This window comes from Salvia miltiorrhiza, chromosome 2 (assembly GCF_028751815.1).
Source record: "Salvia miltiorrhiza cultivar Shanhuang (shh) chromosome 2, IMPLAD_Smil_shh, whole genome shotgun sequence".
Classification (NCBI taxonomy): domain Eukaryota; kingdom Viridiplantae; phylum Streptophyta; class Magnoliopsida; order Lamiales; family Lamiaceae; genus Salvia; species Salvia miltiorrhiza.
The window spans coordinates 2,635,590-2,654,704 of record NC_080388.1 but is presented as its reverse complement, the minus strand read 5'-3'; the positions used below and the strand labels follow the sequence as shown (position 1 = coordinate 2,654,704).

Sequence of the window (19,115 nt, the reverse complement as noted above, 5' to 3'; positions counted from 1 at the left end):
ATCATAAAAATACCCATTAGTTTTCATATGAAATTTTATAGAAAGTTGACACGAAAGAAAAAAAAGAGTAGAAATACATATAAATTTGACATAGGTATGATGGAGGATTGATTTGTTGCATTTGTTGTTACAAGATTTATTAATTTTGTTCAATTTTTTTTTTTTTTTTGCCTTTTGACCATAATTTTATATGGAGTTTGAAAAATCATAATTGAATTGAAAGTATCATATAATTCCGAACTTCTAAAAGCATAACTAATTATGAAAATAATCTCGCCTGATATTTAAAAGATCATAACTGATTTATCGAACATCGTATCATTTGGAGTTTTAAGACCAACCAAGTTGTGGTCATCATCTCGTCGCAGATTTGACAGATCACCTCTAACTTCTGAGCATCATCTTGTCTGAAACTTGAAAGAGAATCATCTCGTCTAAAACTTGAAAGAGCATCATCTCGTCTGAAGTTTTGAGCATCATCTCATCTAGAGTTTGAGAGAGCATCATCAAATATGAAATAATATTCAACCATGACTCCAATTGTCAACTATCTAACTAACATAACTCTAACAATTTAGATATTTTATTTATGTATGTAATTTTATTAGTTCAAACTCTAAAGAGAAAGGAAAGAGAAGAGTTCTTAAAGCAGTAAAGGAGAGAGCGTGTGCTTTATTTCATCATCGTAGGTATTTATAGGCATTACAGTCGGGGTAAAGTAGTAAATTCGTTTGGTCATCTATTCCGCATGCTCGCCATTAAACTAATTAAGGCTATTATTAGATTATAACTTGTCAGGTCGTTGTCCCCTAATTACAGAGCTGGATTCTGTCCTCATCATCCCGCTCTGTCTAGTAGCTATGTATTTCCTTCCTTGGGGCAGACTTCTACTCTTTGGCTCTGCTCTGCTAAGTAGCTCCGCCTTCTGGCGAATTGTCTCTGGCGTATGGCTCCACGCTCTGGCTCCAATAGCTTAGCTCTGACTCTGGATCTGGCGATTTGGCTCTGGCTCTGACTCTAACGACTTAGCTCTGACTTTGGATCTGGCGACTTGGCTCTGGCTCTGACTTTAATGACTTAGCTCTGGCAGCTCTGCTCTGGCAACTTGGCTCTGGCCCTCTGCTCTGGCAGCTCTGCTCTGGTTAGCTCTGGCTCTGGCAGCTCTGCTCTGGAAGCTCTGCTCTAGAAGATTTGATCTGGCATCTCTGCTCTGATTAGCTCTGGCTCTGGCATCTCTGCTCTGGCTAGCTCTGCTCTGGCATCTCTGCTCTGGCAACTTGACTCTGGCCCTCTGCTCTAGAAAGCTCTGCTCTGGTTAGCTTTGGCTCTGGAAGCTCTGCTCTAGAAGCTCTACTCTGGCAGCTCTGTTCTGGAAGCTTTGCTCTGCCAACTCTGCTCTGGACTTTTTCCTCTGCCTATTTCTCACAGCTTCTTTGCTCCCTGCTGCTCATCTTTGGTATTCCAAGCAAAGCCACGTGTCCTGATCTTAGGACCTTGCATATTTCACCCCTCATTAGAGTTGATAAATCATATTGCTTCCATGCAACAATCACAACACGCTTGATAGCAGATGCCAAAATTCTTTCCAAAATTTGTTCTTTCTAAAATAATAATCATTCTATATTTAAAATAGTGAAACGCGTTATTAAATTAGGAAACTAATTTAATACTTACCATAGGTGTGTAGGAAGAATCACGGCTAATCTGGAAATGGAGGTATCAAAACAGAGAAGTCGTCGGTGGGGTGGGGCTCGACGGCACGGTGGACGAACTCCAGGGCTCAGCGGTGACTCGGCGGCGGACAAACCGCAAGCTCAGCGACGACTATTTCGCCGGAGTCTAGAAGAAGGAACGACAACGGGTTATAGGAAAAAGAAATCTTAGGGCTCTTGTATTAATTGCTTCGAATGGAGAATTCTCATGGGTTTAAGAAGTGGAAACAAAATCGAACTAATTAAGGAATGGAAGAGGGAGTCAGAGATGAGGCGGAGCAACGCCGCCCTTAGGACGGCGGCGACGCCTGAATTTAGAGGGAGAGAGAGGCGGGCAGTTTAAGGGGGGAATTAAGGCTTGATTTGAGTGTGCAATCGACTTTAGAGAGAGAAAAGGATTGAGAGAAGAGAGAGACAGTGAAGGGGGAGACGACGCCGACCGGATTCAGGGACGGCGGCGATGGGGTGAGGACGAGGGAGGCGTGACTTTTGTTTTAAAAGTGAGAATGAGAATATGTAGATTGGATTCTCAAATGCCACGTTGGAGATTGAGATTGAAAAGAAATAATTTGAGGCCTGCCACGTAGGCTAAGGCCTAATCGTATTATAGAATAGATATTATTATTATTATTATTATTATTATTATTATTATTATTATTATTATAGTAATGGACGAACAGAAACAAATAAAGTTTGCAGAAATGAAAAATATATTTTTCTTCCCTATATAAATAAAATGTATGGATTTATTTTATAAAAAATAAAAATAAAATTTTAATTATTTTGATAGACATAAAATAAGATTTTGTTTTAAAGTAATCAGTTTATAGAATTTGTGCCTTATTATGCAAACATGTAAATCAATGACCAGACCCGTTTATAATTTACATATACGTGCATGTCTCAATTCAAACTTAATTTAAAATTAATTTTATTGAAACTTAAGAATATAAATATTATATATATATATATATATATACAATATAATACTCCCTCCGTCCGCCAAGATTATGGCAATTTGCTTGGGCACGGGATTTAATAAAATTGGTGATGATTTTGATTTAGTGGAGAAAGGGTCCCACCACTTTATGAGATGAGTAGTTGAGATTGAATTTTGAGTGGTTTTTTTGTAAATAAAGAGTGTTAGTAAGGATAAAATATTAAAGAGGATGGTGGGACCATTGCCATAAAAGGAAAGTGACATAATCTTGGCGGACGCCCGATATAGTAATTGTGACATAATCTTGGTGGACGGAGGGAGTATATTGCAACATATACATATAATATGTACGCTATTAAGTAATATAAAATTAATAAAAAATATACATCTAATCACTAACATTCAATTAAAATAATTTATCGTCTATAGATTATAATTTTTTTCTTATCAGACATGTAAATCTAATTTTTATCTAGAAAAAATAAATAATAAAATTTATTAATTTAGATTATATGTAATGTTAATATTATTATATATTTATTATTAATTATATTTATTATGATTAATGAATCTTTATATAGAATGTAATAGTTAATTAATTAATAAATGATGAAGATTATATATGGTAAATTTTGAAATGGTGAGATTTTAGATATGCCACATAGGTTAAGGCTTAATCCTATTATATAATAGATTAAAAATAATTAGAATTTTCCTAATTTACCCTAATACTTCATAGCCCCAAATTAAATTAATTTACCATCCTTCCACTTTGTGCTCTGTCTCATAGCTTGAATTTTTCGATTTGTCCAGCCACCTTGTCTATGGATCAACAATCACTTGGCCTGATTATAGTTGTGACTTGTGATAGTATGGAAGACAGCGGGCGGCCAACTTTTCGATCTAGCGACGGAGAAAGGAGGTTGGAAATAGTGAGCGGAAGAGGAGGTTACTACTCCTCCTACAACGGCAACCAAATGTACCCGCCGGCGAGTTGCCCTCCTAAGTCGCCGCCGGTTCGCATTGACGCGAATTGTCCGAGTCGGGCGGCGGCAAAGCCGTGGTGATTCGGCGACCCGGAGATGAAGCGGCATAAGCGGATTGCTAAATACAAAGTCTACACTATTGAATGTAGGGTCAAAGCTTCCATCAGAAATGGTTTCGCTGGATCAAAAATAAATGTTCTCCAATCATCTACTAATTTAATTTCCTCATTTTGTTTCCTTAAAAAAAATCACTTGGCCTGGTTATAAGCACTAGAGGTCGATGGAGGAATCTCAAAATAAGAGAATTTAAAACAGCATCATAGAGCTGTATACCAAAATCTATTTTGTTGTCAACTATAACATTGACATGATTTCAACTCCTTAGGTTGATCTTGTCAAAGGAGATGCTGAGAGGCAACGATTGCAGAGAGAGGAACTTGAACTAGAGCTTCTTGCTTTTAAAGAACAAATGCAGAATGTTAGAAGCAATGATTATGATGTGAAAAGCTTGCTTAAGTCTTCAAACACTGCTACTTATAGTCATCACTAAGTATTGTTACTTGTACTCAGATGTTTAGATGAAAAAGTGAAGAATCTTCAGGAAGCACATAAACGTGTTCAGCTTCTTGAAAATGAAATTGCTGCCCGAGATGCTGAGGTGATGCCCCATGACTTTCAAATTACTTTATATGATTATATTTCAAATGTCTGAATTGTATGGTTTTGTTTAGCCCCATAACATTCGATGAAAAACTGATTTGATTCTACTTCCCCTCAACAGATTTCCCAGTGTAAAGCTCATATCTCTAAGATAAATTTGTATGCAGAGGCACAGACAAGAGAATACAAGCAAAAGGTGGGTCTAATTGAAAGGGAACACCCGAATCTTCCTCTGAAAGATCGGGAAAAACTTGAGATTGCATCTTGTAGTGCCCCCATTGACACTAATCTCCACGCCATCGCCGACGAGACCAATGTCGGCGTCACCATCATCCACCCAAGACTGCATCTTTCCCGTCAAGATCGTCAAGGGCCAGCAGGTTAACTTCAAGGCCAACTTTGCACCGTCGACTCTCACCAGGGAAGGCTTCCGCCCGCGGTGCCCTAGTCTTGCTGCCATTCCGAAGCTGTCCGATGGGCACCGGCAGGGTGCCAGAGATAAAATTGTCTGAAACAGATAAAGAAAGTGAAAGGGATAGTAAATTAATTTAGTTTGGGGGCTATGAGATATAGGATAAATTAGGAAAATTCTAATTAGTTTAAATTATTAATTTAATAAGCGGTTATAAAGAGTAAATTGGGGGCTATGAATAGAATCACCCTTGTATTTCCTTTATGAAAGTCCGATTAAAGACTAGTTCAAGATTTATTAAGTGATAAATTGGATTTAGCTACTTCCACTTAATAGATTACATAAAGCAGATCTATTTAATTAGTAAGCGGGTTAGTATACCTAAGATGAGTGGATTAATTAAGATTATTAATCTGATCTCATAAGCCGAGTTTATGTTATTAATTGATCCTATAGTGCGGGTTATTAATAGAAATTCTTGGATTATTATTTTAGAATTATAATTCTTGAATAAGAGAGTTATGCATAGTTAAATTACGCATTCTCATTAAATTGAGAATTTTTCTCGAGCAATGTCTTATTTTATATTCTCATTACTAAGGTCAAGCGCGAGAGTAAGGACTACTCAAGGAGTCACAGTACCTTAGAAAAGCTTTGCTATCAGGTGGGCATTTCTTACGCGTAAAATAAAACTGCTATTGAAGAACTATGCAACTTTCATGCTTTAAAATGGAAAATTAGATTTTCAAATGAGTTATGCTTTATTATGCTTAAATGAGTTAAACTTTATTTCTCTTTATTATCTACGCTTGTCACACTTTAATAATTTACGCTATGCTATTTACGCTTAATTACAGCTTAAATTTTTATAATTTATTATTTATGCTTTGTTACGCTTTTAAGTGATTTACGCTTAAGTGAGTTACGCTTTGTTACACGCCTACGTGGTTCACGCTTTGTTACGCTTTAATGCTTTACGCTTATTATTTAACGCTTATGTGAGTTACGCTTTAATGCTTTATGCTTATTAGCTAATGCTTATTTGATGCTAACAAGATCGATTCCTGAGCGGATAGCTATCTTGCCAGGATATATATATTTATATATGCAACGCGATCGTGAGTCAATGAGAGGGTTGGCCGGTCAAACGTCCGTTGAGGGAGGCCTCCCTCAACGGTACGATGCTAGCGTCTGTTAGGGGAGGCCTCCCTCAACAGTACGATGCCGTGTCCGCTGAGGGAGGCCTCCCTCACGGCGTGATGCCTGTGTTCGTTGAGGAAGGCCTTCCTCACGACACGATGCCTGTATTGATATGACTTTTGATGATGAGGAATGCACTTACGCTATTCATGAATTTGAAAATGATAGTACGCAAAGAACTTGAAAGAAGATTTCTATCTCTTATATGATGCTGAGGTTTGATAATAAAATGTTAAGCTTATATGTTAGTTTTTGGCAATTGCCCACTAAGTACTTTTGTACTTAGCCCTGCGTATGTTTATGATTGTGTAGGTTGAGCTGTGATGGGCGATGAAGTGTTGCTGAGTGGAGCTTTTGTCGAACTTAGAATAGGCTCATAAAGGATATATGTCTGCATACATGTATCTTAATTATGCCTTCCGCTGCAAACGCTGATTATGCTTTAGTTAAGCCTTTAACTATGCTAATTACTCTTCAAGCAATATTTAACGCTTACTCGAGTCCATCGAGTATCATTTTTAATTATATGCGTCAACCCATTAATGTCTTAAAGTTTATTTCAGGTTTTAATGTTAAATATCCATGTCTTTTATCGAGTTATGAATGAGTCAAATGCGCCCCTTTCTAACCCCGCTTATTAAATCCCTTCGCCTAGTCACGATTTCCTGGATTAGCTATCCTTAGCTAAGGCCGGTCGGGACACTAAGGGTTTGTTCAACATTATCGGAAACTCCGCCGGCTGTTCATTTCGTGAAATTAAAAAAAATCGGAACACAAGCCGACGAGATTTAAAAAACGATACAAACCTTTTTCCGAGGTCGACGATGTTCAGCGATCTGCTCTCTATTATCCTTCTCCTTGCGTTAGATGAAGAAGTCCGACGGTGACAATGAATAGCCGAAACTTCACTCTCTAATGGTAGATAATGAAAAGACTTGAATATGACTATAGGTGATAGGCTAGAAATGGCAGCGATAATTTTGGGATTGTACCCAATCTTTCAATTCACACGGTTTTTAACTTCTAGTTAAATACCCAAATTACCCATATTCATATGATTCGGCTGATTTCTAATTAAAATGGTAATTACAATATTAGCGCCTAACTACTAATCTAAATCGTAGGATTAATAATAATCTAGGGACTATAATGGTTCTTAGTTCTCACAAAATCATAAATTCTCACAGGATCCTATCCCTATATATATATATATATATATATATATAGAAAAGTTAAACAGAAAATGCTAAATATTTGGATAATAGAGAATTCGTGAAATAAAAACGAACAGATCTACAATTTTTACGAACAAATCAATGTACCGCATGAACAGCAATTTGCCCCGGGTTCAATATAGGGAAGGGATCAATGAAGAATGCTAAATGTAGAAGGAAACAACGAAGGCTGAATAACTCAATACATTTACTGAATAAATCACGCGAGCGCATGAACGAAAAATGTACGTGTTTATTTAGCAACATAACTATTCGTGCGATCGCGTGATTTATTCGGTAAATTTATTGACTTGTTCATAACGAAATATAGTTACTTCTTCATAGATCCCAACCCTATATATATATATATATATATATATATATATATATATATAAATATATATATATACACACACACACTAGGGGAGGGCTAGAATAAAAACACTCTTAAGTGTATAAAATATAAATGATTTTCAGTCCTTAGATCATCAAGATCTACGGTTGATTCGTAACCCTATTGGATGAATTCGTGGTCCTGAGTTCGAATCCCAAAGGTAACAAAAATTTATTTTTCGCAATTCGTAACTCTGTTGGATAAATTCATACGTGTTTTACATAAAATTCGTACATTAAGAAACGTTTATATTTTATACACTTAAGAGTGTTTTTATTCTAGCCCACCATTAGTATATATATATATATATATAGGCCAAGGTTCAATGAAGAAGGCCTAAATGTAAGAAAGAAGAGAGAAGTAATCTCATCCATTGATCTTATCTAATCTAATGGACATGATTTATTCACGCCATGTTCAGCGGATTTTTTCATTGAACATATGGGGGGTCGAAACCCAAAACCCCCAAAAATATTATATATGTTCATGAATGTTCAACGAAAAAATCCGTTGAACATGGCATGAATAAATCATGTCCGTTAGATTAGATAAGATCAACGGATGAGATTACTTCTTTCTTCTTTCATACATTTAGGTCTTTTTCATTGAACCTAACCCTATATATATATATATATATATATATATATTTCTAAAACATGATTTTATTCACCGAGTAAAATACACAACAATAATGAACACAATAAATCATGGAAAAACGACATAGTATTGTAAGTGTTGGTTTTGCGGAAGCTATGATAGGGAAATTTAGGGAGGAATGGAGTTTTACTTTGAGTTGCTACAGCACACTCATATATTTTACTTGGTTTTACTTGATATGTTTTTCTTGATTTTACAAATGAGAAGAAACACTATTTATAGTTTGCAATGGATAACTCTAGAGACACTAGGTATTAATAAGCTAATAGATGCATGAGACTCTTGAAATATTACACTTATGAATGTGACTCTTAACCTAGCCAACACTAAATATAAACTAGTATTCAGACAAATTATGTTATTTAACACCCCCTCTTAATTTGTAATCTTGACTTGCTTTTAGAACTTCTCGAATTTATCGGAGGTAGCTTCTTTCGGCAGAACATTAGCCGGATCTTGAGTACTTTCTTTTGCTACAAGTCGAACTTTGTGTTTTTTAATTTCGCCTTCTTCATTGAACTTGATTTTGAAGACCTCTTTTAACCCAATAGTCTTCTTTTCTTCAAGCAAATCAACGAGCTCCCAAATTATTTTTCTCGATGTAGGACATCTCTTCGTGCATAGCCTTCTTCCAATGCTCGTCCTTTGATGATTCTTCAAGATATTCTACTTCATTTGTAAACAAACAAAACTAACAAGATTCATAAATGTCAGCAACATTTTCATCAATAGAGGAGTAGAACATAATTTCTTCTTGGGACTCTTTAGAGAGTTTGGCGTCCTCTTTTTCTTCATTTTGCTTTTGAAACCAACAATTCCTTTGTGAATGATTTGGAATTTTGCATCTAAAGTAGCAATCTTTGGATTCATGGTTTGACTTCTTACAAATAAGGCAATTAGAATTGTTACCATAATTTTGTGATGGCTTGCCTTTCCAACTGCTTTTCTTCAGTTGTGATTGAAAAGCTTGATCCACTAACGGTTTGTCTGATCGATTGATTCTTTGCTCATGTGCAAGAAGCGAACCCGTTAATTCATACGCGGTCATTTTTGACAGATCTTTGGACTCCTCGATTGCAGCAACTGTATGATCAAACTTTGGAGGAAGAGATCGCAACACCTTTTCCACGACACGTCTATCTTCAATTGTGTCACCGCAGCTTTTGATTTGATTTACGATCTCCTAGACTCGTGAGGAAAGATCACGAATTGACTCCCAATCTTCCATTTTGAGATTGTCAAAATCATTCCATAATGATTGAAGCTTTAAGGAGATTGTCTTTTCGGTTCCAAGAAATTCTTGTCTCAATATTTCCCAAGCATTAATGGCATTTTTACACCAAAAATGCGTGCAAAAATTGATTTTCCAACACCTTGTTGAAGATATCGCAGCGCCATTGCATTCTTCTTTTTGAATTCCTTCTGCAATCTTTCATAATCTTTGTCTCCTTCGTTGGGTTCCTCAAGCTCTCCATCAATTATTTCTGATAATTCCATGGACTCAAAAAAACGTTGTCATTTGGCTGCACCAATACTCGTAGTACTCTCCTTCAAAAATTGGAACTTGGCTTGGTGCATAGGCAAACAAAAGGTTGGATGAATTTGCTGCCATTGTGTTGAAGGAGATGGGACTAAATGGCATTGATACCAAATTTGTTGCTTCAGGTCAAGAGACAAATTATGTTATTTAACAGTAACACATTAAAATGTCATTGTTTATAATCAAATATAGGTTTCACATCCATAAATCATTTTACCAAGAAGAATTCATGGCGAGTTCAAGAAAATTAAAATAGATCCACTACCAGATTGAGCGGAAGATTTCAAGAGCATTGTCATCGACACCTGAAGTTCTTTCTTGATAACAAATGACAATATTTTGATGTGATTCAATACTGTATCTCTCTTCATCACTCATTTGGCCACATTAAAATTTCCAATTGTTAATTAAATTTCTCTTCAATGGTAATCTCAAATAAACAAATTGGCAGTTGCAGGATAATGATGGTATTGAATAAAATTAACAAGTCGACAGCGACCTCAGAAATCTCATATCAAGCTCTATTACTTCCATATTGGTTGCCCTATATTTTGGATATTTAGCTGATGAGCCAAGATCCAGAGCAGAACAAGGATTGGTAACAAAACATTTCTTAGATGTTGCCTGCAGACTCTTATTCAACACCACAAGACTCACAGAATCTCCACGGCGTAGCGCAGGCTCAGGACCAGCACCAAGAGAACGAGGGTCATAGTGCGAAAATATTGAAGTGTGATGCATTTATCTAGAATATTCTATGTGAGAATATACTATGCATAATCTAGAGAATTCACCACTAGCTAGATTACTCTAGAGTATTCTAAATAATACCTAGGACATGTATGGTATTCTAGAGATTAGATATTTTCTATATAGTATCTAGAGAATTCCTAAAGTGGATGCTAGTAGAGAATTCTAGATACAAGTTAGTGTAGTGGGATCTAGAGAGATCTTCCCACACCTATAAATAGAGCTCTTGTGAGCCATTTGTAACCAATCTCACATAATCTCAAACATCTCAAAAACACCACTCTATCTAATATTATCTAAGTTCTTTGGAGACAAGAGCTCCACTCTAAAATCATTCTCTCTATCTTCTACACACACTACACTCACAATATTCTCTACACCACTTCACTACAATCACTCACCACACTCAAACCTCTATATAATCACCTCCATTTTCTAACAAGTGGCATCAGAGCTTGTTCGATCATAAGCGGGCGTTATGGCGTCGTCAAGTCTCTCCATCACGACTCCAATATTCAATGGAGAAAACTATGACTATTGGAGTGTTCGTATGAAGACTTGCCTTGAATCCCATGATCTTTGGGATGTCATTGAAGAAGGAATCACCATGCCGGGAGAAGATATCGACAAGACATCCTCATCCGAGGTACGTAAGAAATTAAAGCAACAAAATGCTAAAGCTCTTTATCTTCTCCAACAATCTGTTAGTGATTCTATCATGGGAAGAATTTTTCGAGCCACTACTGCAAAAGAAGCTTGGGATATCCTTAAGGAGGAGTTCCAAGGAAATGTTAAAGTTCGAACCATTAAACTGCAAAGTTTAAGGCGAGAACTAGAGAATCTTAAAATGAAAGATTCAGAAGCCGCAAAAGATTATTTCTCAAGAATAATGGAAATAATCAATCAAATGCGGTCATACGGAGAGAACGTCTCCGATGAAAGGATCATACAGAAGATCTTAATCAGCCTTACCGAGAAGTATGATCCAGTAGTGGCGGCGATTGAAGAATCAAAAGATTTATCAAAAATGCCTGTCGCGGAGCTGATGGGTTCCTTGGAAGCACACGAGCAACGATTGAGTAGGCGACATGAAAGTTCACTTGAGAGTGCCTTTCAGTCCAAACTCAACGTTAGAGGCAATAAGTCAAGGAGCGACGGAAATTTTAAAAACAATCACAAGGAAGGAAGCTCCAGCAACAAGGAGAGCAAGGTAAACTTTCCACCATGTGGAATTTGCAAGAAGACAAATCACTTAGAGAAGGACTGCTATCATCGAGGAAAGCCACAGTGCAAAAACTGCAAAAGGTTCGGGCATGTGGAAAAAGATTGCAGAGATAGAAGAAATCATCAAGCCAACTATTCAGAAAATCAAAATGAGAAAGAGTACATGTTCTATGCATGTCACTCGGCAACGGAAGCACGAGAAGAAGAATGGTACATCGATAGCGGATGCAGCAACCACATGACATCCAACGAGACCATCTTCCGTGAGTTAGATACTTCAGTCAAGACGAAGGTGAAGATGGGCAATGGAGAACTGGTGGAGACAAAAGGGAAAGGTACAATTGCCATAGAAACTAATAAAGGTACGCGATTTATTAGAAATGTTCTCCTAGTACCTCGTCTTGCACAAAGTCTATTAAGTGTTGGCCAAATGATGGAAAGTGGATATGCCCTCCACTTTGAGAAAGATTCTTGTCGAATTTACGACAAGAAAAATAACCAAGATATTGCAGTAGTAAAAATGGGAAAAAATAGAAACTTTCCCATTCAATGGCAATATCCACAAAAGGCAATGGTGGCTCAACTCGACGATACGAGTCTATGGCACCAGAGATTTGGGCATTTCAACCTAAATGCCTTAAGGCTACTTCATCAGAAAAATATGATGAGAGATATGCCTCTTCTAAATGAAAGACAAGGTGTATGCGAAGGATGCATGATCGGAAAGCAACACAGACAACCATTTCCAACGGAGAAAACATGGCGAGCTAAGGAGATACTAGAGCTTGTCCACACCGACGTTTGCGGTCCAATGCGCACACCTTCAGTAAACCAAAACAGGTACTTCATACTCTTTATTGATGACTACTCTAGAATGACTTGGGTATATTTTCTCCAAGAAAAATCAGAAGTCTTTAGAATCTTCAAGAGATTCAAGAACTTTGTGGAGAACCAAAGTGGTCGCAAAATAAAGAAACTGAGAAGCGATCGAGGTACCGAATACAACTCAAAAGAGTTCGACAAGTTCTGTGAAGATGAAGGTGTGGAGCATCAACTAACGGTGGCCTACACTCCACAACAAAACGGCGTGTCGGAAAGAAAGAATCGAACAGTCATGGAGATGGCGAGATCCATGCTGGCGGAGAAAGGATTGCCAAAGAAGTTTTGGGCAGAGGCAGTGTATACATCAGTCTACCTACTCAACCGATGTCCAACAAAGGCCGTGCTAAACAAGACGCCGATCGAAGCTTGGTCAGGGCAAAAGCCTTCAGCCAAACATTTGAGGGTCTTTGGAAGTATCTGCTACATCCACATTCCCTCAGTAAAAAGACACAAACTGGAGGACAAGACGGAGAAGGGAATCTTCCTCGGCTATAGCTCTAAATCCAAGGGGTATAGAATCTACAATCTTGAGACCAAGAAGCTGGTGACAAGTCGAGACGTGGAATTTGACGAAGAAGCCTCTTGGAATTGGGAGACAGAAAGTGTTGAAAGGCGGACAACAACTACACTCCTAAAAGAAGTCACAGAACATGGAGAACAAGATCAACAAAGCCCACCAAGGTCCTCTTCAGAAGCCAATACCTCAAGTGGATCCGACTCAGACTCCTCACCAGACTTTCCACCTTTTCGGGTAAGAACTCTAGAAGATTTATATGAATCCACTGATTTATATGAGATATGCAACTTTTGTTCTTTGGAGCCAAGTAACTATGCAGAAGCATCCAAAGAGAAAGTTTGGATTAAAGCAATGGAGGAGGAGATACAAATGATAGAAAAGAATGATACTTGGGAGTTGGTGGATCTTCCAAGTGACAAGGAAGTCATTGGAGTCAAATGGGTGTTCAAGACAAAGCTGAATCCTGATGGTTCGATCCAGAAGCATAAGGCAAGACTTGTCGCAAAAGGATATGCTCAAGTAGCAGGAGTCGACTACACAGAAACGTTTGCTCCAGTGGCACGGATGGACACAATTCGAGCACTCATAGCTCTGGCGGCTCAAAAGAGATGGAAAATCTATCAACTTGATGTTAAGTCGGCATTTCTCAATGGAGATCTAACAGATAAGATATATGTAGAGCAGCCAGAAGGATTCACAAAGCAAGAAGGCAAAGTTCTTCGTCTCAAGAAAGCACTCTATGGGCTCAAACAAGCGCCACGAGCCTGGTACAGCAAAATAGACGGATATTTCACCGGTCAAGGATTCATGAGGAGCAAGAACGAGGCTACTCTATACATCAAAACTCTAGGTACGAACATCCTGATTGTCACTCTTTATGTTGATGACTTAATTGTCACAGGAAATAACACAAAATTGATCGAGGATTTCAAGAGAGACATGATGAGCACCTTTGAGATGACGGACTTAGGATTAATGCACTATTTTCTCGGAATGGAGATAAGTCAAGAGAAAGAAGGCATCTTCCTATCACAAAAGAAGTATATTGAAGATATACTCAAGAAGTTCAAGATGCAAGACTGCAAGCCAGTGGTTACACCTCTCATTCCAAATGAGAAGTTGAAGAAAGAAGATGGGTCAAAACCGACGGATTCTACAAAGTATCGAAGTTTGATTGGGAGTCTACTATATTTGACGGCAACAAGGCCTGACATCAAGTATGCAATAAGCCTTCTATCCAGATTCATGGAAAGTCCGAAGGAGACCCACTATGGAGCAGCAAAAAGACTTCTCAGATACCTGCAAGGTACGCTCAACTATGGTATTTGGTACAAACCAAAGTCTGACTCACAGATAAGTGGATATAGCGATAGCGATTGGGCTGGATCTCAAGATGACATGAAAAGCACATCAGGTTATGCTTTCAAGCTTGGCTCAGGAATTTTTTCTTGGGGATCAAAGAAGCAAGACTCAGTTGCACTATCAACAGCAGAAGCTGAGTATGTTGCAACAGCCGAAGCAGCATGTCAAGCTATATGGCTTAGAAGAATACTAGCGGATATGGGCGAACCGCAAGACTCATCGACAGAGATCTACTGCGATAACAAGTCAGCTATAGCAATGGCTAAGAATCCAGTTCAGCACAATCGCACCAAGCACATCGACATCAAGTATCACTTCTTGAGAGATGTTGAAGCAAAGAAACTTATCAAGATGAAGTATTGTCCAACAGAAGAACAGTTGGCGGACATCTTCACAAAAGCACTACCAAGGGACAGATTCCAATTTCTACGAAGAATGCTTGGAGTAACCGATAAATGCATCAAGGAGGAGTATTGAAGTGTGATGCATTTATCTAGAATATTCTATGTGAGAATATACTATGCATAATCTAGAGAATTCACCACTAGCTAGATTACTCTAGAGTATTCTAAATAATACCTAGGACATGTATGGTATTCTAGAGATTAGATATTTTCTATATAGTATCTAGAGAATTCCTAAAGTGGATGCTAGTAGAGAATTCTAGATACAAGTTAGTGTAGTGGGATCTAGAGAGATCTTCCCACACCTATAAATAGAGCTCTTGTGAGCCATTTGTAACCAATCTCACATAATCTCAAACATCTCAAAAACACCACTCTATCTAATATTATCTAAGTTCTTTGGAGACAAGAGCTCCACTCTAAAATCATTCTCTCTATCTTCTACACACACTACACTCACAATATTCTCTACACCACTTCACTACAATCACTCACCACACTCAAACCTCTATATAATCACCTCCATTTTCTAACAGAAAAACAATCTCCCCAGGAATTTCAATTGGGTAAGCGGCAAAAGACAACATGACATCAGATGTAGACAATACAACAGTGTTTCTATCAACAACAACTGTTAGAGTATTTATATACTCTTAAGTTTTATTGTCATTATGTAGATAAAATGAAGTGTCTTCTGAAGTCTCACATAATGTCTCTTGTTGAATTGCTACTGGAGTTGCTTGTTCTGAAGGCACTATACTTGCGGGTTTTTAGTGGAGTCTCTTGTGGTTCTATTTATGACAAGATATCTACGGGATCTTTTGAAGGATTGGGAATTCGTTTTGATAGGGTCTCTTGGAACCCTAGTATGAGCCGCCTATTGTACTTGGGCCCTTGCTTCACTGACTGGTAGACCATGGGCTCTCTTCAAGGGTTTACGTATTTATTGGGTTGATGAAGATGTGAGGCGGCTGCTGCGTTGATTGTTATTCTACTTCTTTGAGAGAGTATTTTCGTGCCTTTGAGTGAGCATACAATCTGTGAGAGTGTGCTTGTGTCTTTCGTTTTATTTCATTGTAAACGCAAGACAGTTTTTGTTTGTTGATCTGTACTCCAGCATGTTGGAGTGTTTTATGTTGTTGGTTTGAACGTGGATTGAGAGGCAATCACGTTTGTTGAGAGTAAGTTCTGTCTTTCTCTCTTAGGTTGAAGATATAGTGGCTAGGAAGATCGAGTCTTCGCTGTAAGTCCGTTGTATATCTTATCCTCACTAGTGAACTGTTTGAACTGAGCGAGGCCCCCCAGACGTGGTGTTTTATCACCGAACTGGGTTACCATTGTTGGTGTCTTATGTTCTTTACTTTCTGCTCAATTTGCTTTAAGTATCGCTGCTTACGTTATTTGTGTGTGGCCGAGACAATTGATTGTTGGATAGGTACAATTTCAACAACCAATCCCATAGTTTGAGAATGATATATGATAAGACCAGTTCCAGTAAAATGCTCCTTGTGCACAATGTGGCGGTTCGTAAGAATAATCCCACGGGACTTATCCACCACGAAGCCGGTGCCGTTGTTCTATCATTGTCGAAGGCACGGCATGCAGTTGCACGGAGGAGGACGCTAGCCGGAACCACCTTTTCGAGTGCCTCCTTGAAGGGCAGGTCATTCTCCATGGAGAGATCCTCCTACATCCCTGCCAGCGCCACCTCCCATCCCAATCTTTCCATTTCCTAGTTTCCTATATCTACCTTATCACAATTCATCTCATCTCTCTTTCTCTCTCTCTCTCTGTGAGAGTTTGGGAAGCAATTAGGTTAGGTTGGAGGGAATCAGAATAAGGATTTTCAGTCGTATTCAATTTCTAAAAATCTTTAAAATTCGTGTATAGTCGTACTATCACTAAAACAAGGAAGTTTGTAAAATTGAGTACAATATCAATTTGAGAAAAATTCTATCCCGGAAATTTTGTACTATCACTAATAAAATGGAGTTTGTAGATTGAATACCACATCTATTTGACGAAAATTTTATCCCGCATGACCGGCAATGAATAGTCAAGATGCTACCAATTTAGAGCTGGCAAAACGGGCGAGCCGAGCCAGCCTAGCCCGGTCCGGCGGGCTTATAAGATTGACCGGACCGGGCCAAATTCGACCGTGCTGCCAATTTTCATGCCCAGCCCAGCCTCAACCGGACTATCGGTTACTTTGATTTAACTTGGTGTGGCAGAATTTCTTCATGTTCCCCATTCTGCCACATCGATAACATTTGGAGGTCTTTTTGTTGCTTCTAGAAGCTGCTGCTCCTTTGCTTTCGAAGGCCTGCTGCTGCTCATTTCTCTTCTCTTTTGGTGAGAAGTTCTTCTTGTTATGAGTGAATAAGGCTGCTCCTTCTCCTTCTTTGATGGTGATACTAGCCATTTGCTTCGCCAATGTCTTCTGCGAGGACAAGGGATTTTCGAACTCCTCCAAGGATGGTTGTTGATTCCATCCTTGTATCGGTGTGATGTACGGGATGTATTCTGGACGCAATCCCCGGATTATGTAGCGTCTTTGCCTCACCTCAGATATTGCTTCTTCCGGATTCAGAAGCGATATTTCGGAGCATGCTTCTTAATTTTCAGAAAATATTCTAAAATGGAAAGATTACCTTGTGTGGTATTCGCTAGCTCATTCTCCAATATCTGAAGTCGAGCCTCATCCTTTTTGTTGAACAATCTGTTGAGAGTCCCCCATATTTCTTTTGCTGATTTGCAGCCTATTATATGATCAAACAGGCTTGGAGAAATGGACCTTTTCAAGACAAATTCAGCCTTCGAATATTCTAGACTACAACATAAAGACCCAAATAAAGATTTAGAGAAACTAGGTAACAATGAGACAAATGGACAACAACATTTATTGAGAGTTGGGTGCTCTAGGAAAATCAGCTTTAACTTTCAACAGTAGATATAGGAAACTAAGAAATGGAGAGGTTAGCCCGAGTCAAAACTTCGGCCAACTGAGAGACAACATGGATTATCGAAACCTGACTTGGCAATAAAATAGAAAATAAAAAAAGATCCATTAAATTTTCTCTTGACACAAGCTCCCAAATGTCTAAATTAGATTTAAACTCTTAAGTGAAACAGTGACATTTGCAGTGAAATTTTGACTCGGGCTATTAACTGAATAATGCAAATAAGTTTAGGTTATATTTTTAATTATTATAAATTCGAGCTATTTTTTAATACTCTTATGTATGTATCCTCAACTTTCAGCGTTTTTTTTTTTTTTTGAAAATGTCATTAATTTTCATTTTCTACTCAACTCTAAGCGCCTTTTCAAAAAATGTTTCATTACATAAAATTCGACGATGAAATGATGAATCACCTCACTGAATTCTTAAGTGGAACGATGTCGTTTATTGGTTGAGTTTAAAAAAAAAATCCATTTAAAAATTAGGTGATGTGAGGCTGAATATATTTAGAAAATTGCTTAAAGTGGGGTTTTGGATAGAAAATGAAAGTTAGGGAATTTATGATAAACGCAGAAAGTTGAGGCCACAAAATATGATTAACACTTTTTTAATCAAACAAGTTAAAAAAAAAAAAATCTCATTTTTAATCAAATATTTTCTTTCAATTTTCCGTAATGTTTTTTTTATAAAAAAAACTTAGTTACGATACTTTCATGCGAGAATAAAAAGTGTAGAGTGATCCTGAAATTTGTGAGTCTCCCATTTCTATCTTGACTTATTTCAAAGTTATGATCAGAAACGAAGAACAATATATTAGTATAGGAGTGGTGATCCATTAAATTAGTGATTCAAGATTTGAAAAGTTAATTAAGGAAATTCGCAGATTTATCGGATGAGATCCTCTGTCCCACAATTTAGTGTGCACCACCGTGTATCACTCCTAATTCTCTTTATTTTATAATTATTTTTAATAAAAATAAAAATTATTATTAGATTATGAACTCTAATTAATATTTATCACTGAAAATTGAAATTTTTAAAAATTATATACCCCAACTTTGAATTAATTAACCCAAGTAATCTATTATTAATACAAATAAATATAAAAAAATAATTGTAAACTCTACTTGGATGACTGAACCCTTGTTAGAGCATTTACAGCAGATCTCTCAAAAGTAATCCTAACTTTAAATTTGAGTTAAAATAATAAAAAGTGAGATAAAATGATCATCCAACAGATCACCTATATTAAGTTGGGCCCACAAAAAAAATTTACACCCCCTCAAATCTAATCCTAAATT

General features: G+C 37.5%; 1 protein-coding gene across 1 annotated transcript in view; it reads left to right on the top strand.

The window, feature by feature from the left end:
• LOC131012585 (protease Do-like 7) overlaps nucleotides 1-19,115 on the top strand; it is a 498,535-nt gene that overhangs the window by 28,083 nt on the left and 451,337 nt on the right. The window lies entirely within an intron of this gene.